At 36.0% G+C, this 6,000-nt stretch overlaps 1 protein-coding gene across 1 annotated transcript in view; it reads left to right on the top strand.

Moving 5' to 3' along the window:
* Positions 1-3,949: 3,949 nt before the first annotated feature.
* The window catches only part of MERTK (MER proto-oncogene, tyrosine kinase), a 132,389-nt gene continuing 130,338 nt past the window's right edge, over positions 3,950-6,000 (top strand). The window contains exon 1 of the mRNA XM_072634677.1: positions 3,950-3,968. The gene's annotated coding sequence lies outside the window, so the exon portion shown is untranslated. The remainder of the gene's footprint in view (positions 3,969-6,000) is intronic.

Raw genomic sequence — 6,000 nt, 5'->3', positions numbered from 1 at the left:
AAATGCTTCTGCTGAGTCTCACATGTTTTGGTATTATATATTCATTTCTAAATTAACAGAAACTCAATTAGGAAAGATCTTGATGTGTATCTTGTTCAGCTCATATCTTAAGCAAAAATCCTCTTTGCAGTGGACTAAACAAATGACCATCTAGCCTTTGCTTAAAGATCATGAGTGAAAAGAAAGCAACAATCTTCTGAGTAAACACTTCCTGTTTAGTGATTTCTAATTGCTGGAAAGTTTTTCTTTATGAAAACCCAAGCTTGTCTCCTTTTTGGCAACTTTCAACCACTAGGCCTAGCTACTTCTGTTAATCAGGGCCACACAGAACAAAACTAATCTCTTTCTCACGTGATAGGTCTTCAAACAGCTGGAGGAAGCTACCATGACATCTAAATTTTTTTTCCCTCCAGACTAAACATCTTCAATTTCTTCAACTGGTCTTCACATGTCAGACAGTCAATACATATTTATTAAATGCCTTCCATGTGCCAAGAACCATGCCAAGACCTGGGGATACAAAGAAAGGCAAAAGACAATCCATGACCTTAAGAAGCTTACAACCTAATAAGGGAATAAAACACAAAAGGAAAATGAAAGTTTGGGAAGGGGAGAAAGGAAGTTACTTAGCAAGGGGACACAATGGAAAAGTCCAGAAGAATGTAGCTGGTGAGAAATGAAAAGATGGCCTGTTTCCTCAATTCAGAAGGGGCCTCAGACACAGAAGATTCCGATGAAGTATGAGTTGCAGACCTGAAGTGATCCTGCATTGTACTAGGTGATAAAGATACAAAGACAAAAATGAAGCGGTTCCTACCCTCAAGAAACTGACGTTCTAGTGTGTGGATGCATCATGTACAAAAGCAAGTAAATACACAAAATATATGAAGCCCTACTTTGCGATACCAGAGAGCTTAATATCAGAGCTCTCAGATGGTCACACAGGCGCTCTTCAGTCCTTCCCCTGTGTTCTCTTTTCTTACGCACTCCTACTTCCAAGGGAGTCAGTCACCATCTGCATAGAAGGTGCCCTCATCTATGTGGCAAAAGGTCTACTCTCTGTAGTTCCATCTAGTGGAATCTTTTGGGTCAGGAATTCATACTAATCAGAGGTTGTTCTGATCAATCCCCTATTGTACGTGTTTTGGGAATATCAGCTGTGTGGGGGATGGATTGAAGAGGAAAGTGAATAGAGGCAGTAAAACAAATGTAGTAGGTGAGAGGTAGAAAGGGGAGAGGTGAAACATGAGTCTCATTCACTGAGTTAATTATCCTGGGTATTAAGCCTTCTTATGCTTGTTTGAGTGAGTCTAAAATAGTACATGCTAAGATCCCAGAAATGCCTCATATATGTTGAAAGGAACCCATGGATTAAAAAAAAGAAATTGATAATACTTTTAATTAATTGATTATTTTATTATTAAATTTTTATAGTTTAACAACAAAATATAATAAAAATTATATAAATTATCAATTAGTTAATTGATAACACTTTTAATAAGCTTTCTTTAGCTCAAGTATACACTTGGGTGTATTATCAAATGTGATAATGGATATAAAACACTTTTCAAAACTTAAATATCAATTACCATTATCAGACTACCGTCTGGTCATCATATCTTTCCCCAAATCATCTACTATGTTCCTGTTGAGCTCAAGCATTGTTTATTGAGCAATACAGAGATGTTCTGGTAAATGTTTAACAACTGGACTCCAGCAATGTTTATTCAGAAATCCAGAAGTATGATGGTAACAACTAGGCTCAAACACCGTTTTATGGTGCAATACAGAGGTATTGTGGTAAATATTTAATGCCCAGGATCTCTGGAGGGGGAAAAATGTATGCACATATATTTGATTTTATTCTGCATTATTAACACTTTCTTAAGTCTAGAAATCAGTAAAACAATAAATCAAGCCCTAATCTGAGCAATTTCTGAGGTATAAACATTCACACTGAAAATTGAACGTTCCTCTCCAAAATCCGAGAGCTGACTCCAGGACCATCTATTTGTCTGTGAAAGTGACTTTGAAATGTCACATCCCTCACTTCAATCAGAAACAATGTGTCATGATATAAATGTGGAGATATATTATTCCATTAACTTCTTCCTGCTCACAGTTAATTAATATGTAGAAACCAGAGGGTAGACATGAAAAGATAAAGAAAGGAAATTTAAACCAAAATGTAGAGAAAGGGGTGGAACCCAACCTTAAATTTCCGTTATAGCCCCAAATGCACCCAAAAAGAGGGGAGAGAGGTTTATATATACAAAATGTTGGAAGCTCTATGCTGATTTACTGATTCCTTTGGTGAGAGACTTTTCAAAGGTTTTTAGGTGGAAATTCAATCTAAAACCCAGTGAACCACTTTAGTTAAGAGATTCTGGGTATCAAATTATCCTGTTATATAGATGCCTGATTAGTGATAATTATATGGTAATGTTGAATTAAATGTATAATGCATTTGTATATTGAATTAAAATTAACAGTAATTAATAATTAAGTTAATATCAGATGGGGAGTGAGATGTATTATGGCTTGAATCCTTAACCTGAGGAAACCTCTTCACTTAGAAGAGAATTAGGCAGGAGACTGTTATTGAGTCTTCATGTGGAAACACGATAAATATCAAAAAGAATTTAAATTTACTAAAAATGTATTTAGTAGCTATGCTTTTTTGAACTTGAGTTAGATCCTAGATGAGACACACAACTTTGTTCTCATATAGCTTATAGAAAAATGAGTAGATATGGCAAATATAGGAATCATTATAATAATAAAATGATACATGATAAATATATTATGGAGAACAAACACATAAAGTATAAAGACACAGCAAACAAATGAACAATGAGGTTCCCATATTTAAAAGTTAGCATTAACTTCAGAGCTTTAACTAGGAATTTGGAATCTTAGGGCAAGTACACTTGAAGGGAACAAGGGAAGGACAATCCCTAAGGGAGTTCACCTTATGCCTTTGTAGAGGTTAGTGGACAATTAAATAGGCACTGGGAAAGATAGTTAAAGCTTGGGTGTTGTTTGCTGACCCATAATGCTTTCCACAGGGGGATGGGGCAGAGGACAGATCAATTCTCATTATAGGAATTTGTAGGGTATTATTTATAAAATATTCTTAGGTACTATTTATAAAATGAATCCAAAGCACTGAGGCACTAGAAACAGATTTGATTATCAAGATCATTGACAACACCTGAGAATTGAGAGAGAATATTTATTGGAAGAGACAGCACACATTCTAGACAAAACATGCTGTGATAAAGGGAGTCATTTACTGGTGGGAAAACAGGAATATAACAACAGCACAGACATAGTTATACAGTATTGCAGTTAAAATGAGAAACACAATTGGGGCAGAAGGATGGTAATGGTATTTATGACTTTTGCAATTAAGATGAGAACTAGAGTAGGGGGATTCATTGTCATCTCAAGTGCAAGTTGCAGTGTATCTTTTTAAATTGTCAATCTTGTCAAAAATTCTCACCTGCTTTAGGTAGGCATCTCTTCCCCTTTGGTTTGAAGCCCAACTAGAAAAAAGAGAAAATCTCTGTACTGAGTAGCCCAGTAGACTGACCTTGAGCCCCTAACTTGTAAAAATGTTGGCCACAATGTATCAGAGAGACTTTTTACTAAAAGAGAAGGAAAAAACCACAGACATTATACAAGACAGATCACAGTAACCTTAAGCTCCATATCTCCAATGAACCGAGGAAGACAAGGGATGCTAAAGTGAAGAAAGAAGGTGTTTTTTTTTTTTTAATTTTTATTTGGTGAAGAAAGAGGATAAAAGAATGGATAGTATTCTTACTTAGGGTGAATGGGAGGATGATAACTGACAAGGAGAAGGCAAAACTGTTCAATATCATTTTGTTTTTTCTGCAAAGGAGAATGGCCTTTACCCTGGAAATGATAGAAGAAACATGATTAACAAGGAATTAACAGTCTAGGTAAGTAAAGACATCCCTTAACTGGCCTTGATGATTTCATCATCTAGCCCAGATGAACCTTGGTTCATCATTCTTTAGTTCCTGAAATAACTGGCAGATATGATTGTTGAATCACTGTCCTTGATATTTGAAAGGTCATGGAAAACAGAAAGGTACCATGAAGTTGAAGAAGGACAAATATCCTAATTTTCAGAAAAGGAAAGAGAATGGAGGCTGCAAATTTGACTTTGGTCAGCAAGCTTGACTTTGATTCCTGGGAAACTTCTCAAAAAGCTTCATTAAAGAGACTGTTGACAAATCTCTAGAAAGGGAAGTTGTGTGTGATATTTTTATCAAGAACAAGTCAAGTCATGACAGACTAACCTCATTTCCTTTTTGTATAGGATAATTAAATTAATAGATTAAGGGAAGGCAGGGATGTAGATTACCTAGATTTTAGCAAAACTTTTGATAAATTATCTGATACTATTTTTGCAGAGAGATGGAGAGATTTGGATTAGAATTAGATAATAAATCAATCAGATGGATTCATCCACAGCTGGTTGGATGGCCAAACTCAAAAATTAGTTGTTAATAGTTCAATGTCAATATGATTAAAAGTCTCCAATGGAGTGTCCAAGGGATCTGAGTTTGTTCCTGAGTGGTTTAAAATTCTTGTTAACGTCTTAAAAACTTTAAGGTAAGATAAAGATTTTATCAGGGTCATGCCTAGATGATATATTGATCAAATTTGCAAATGTAAAACTGGGAAGGATAGATAGCACACTGACTCACAGTCAAGATCCAAAAGGATCTTGACTTTTTAGAGTATCGCACTGGATCTAATAAGATGCAAATCAATAGGCATATATTTAAAATCTGTCAAGGAGTCAACAAGGTGGCACAGTGGAGAAAGTTTTGGAACTAGAGTCAGGAAGTTGAGTTCAAATCTGGCCTCAGACACTAGCTATGTGTCCCTAGGCAAGTCACTTAACACCTTTCATCTGTAAAATAATAATAATAATAATAATAGCTACCTCCTAGGATTGTGATGAAGATAAAATGAGATATTTGTAAACTATATTTCAAACCTTAAAACTATATATAAATGCTAGCTATTATTAGGCATGAAAAATCCATTTCACAAGTGTATGGGGGAGGGATGGATAGAAGGCAATCTAAAAAGGATCTGGGGGTTTTAATGGACTGCAAACTCAATCTGAATCACAGTGTGATGTGGTTGGAAAAAATGCTAGTGTGATCTTGGGCTGCATTAAGGAGAATGTAGCTTTCAGAAACAAGTAGTTTCACTATATTCTACCTTCATCAGATCCCATTCGGAGCATTTTGCTCAGATTTAGGTGCCATAGTTTAAGAATGACATTGATAAATTGGAGAAGGGCCAGAAAAGTGCAAACAAGATGGTGAGGGGCCTTGAATTCATGATATATGAGAATTGGTTGAAGGAACTAGGCATGTGCAGCCTAGAGAAAAGAAGACTTACTGGGGACATGATAACTCTATTCAAGTATTTGAAAGATTGTCATGTGAAAAACTTAGGACAGCTAGGTGGTACAATGGATAGAGCACCAGGCTTAGAGTTAAAAAGACCTGAGTTCAAATCTAGCCTCAGGCACTATCTATGTGATCTAGGGCAAGCCACTTAATCCTATTTGTCTCAGTTTTCTCATCTAGAAAACAAGCTGGAGAAGGAAATGGCAAACTGTTTTAGTATCGTTGCCAAGAAAACCCAAAAAAGGATCACAGATTTGGACACAACTGAACAACAATAATGTATGGAAGAGGGATTAGACCCATTCTCCTTGGCTTCATAGGGTAGAACCAGAAGCACCTTTCAAAGACGCTTGATGTCAGGACAAGTTTCCTAACAGTTTGAGTGATCAAAAAGTAGAATCCGGGCTTACCTTGACAGCCAGTGAGTTTTCTCTTCTTAGAGGTCTTAGAGAAGAGGTTAGATGAATACTTGGCTACTTATAGTGAGGATTCCTTCATTTATGAGTTGGAACTGATAATAGATGAGTTCCCTTCTAAC

The sequence above is a fragment of the Notamacropus eugenii genome, chromosome 1 (assembly GCF_028372415.1).
Source record: "Notamacropus eugenii isolate mMacEug1 chromosome 1, mMacEug1.pri_v2, whole genome shotgun sequence".
NCBI lineage: Eukaryota > Metazoa > Chordata > Mammalia > Diprotodontia > Macropodidae > Notamacropus > Notamacropus eugenii.
The sequence above is the reverse complement of the archived record's forward strand: the minus strand, read 5'-3'. Positions and strand labels throughout refer to the sequence as shown.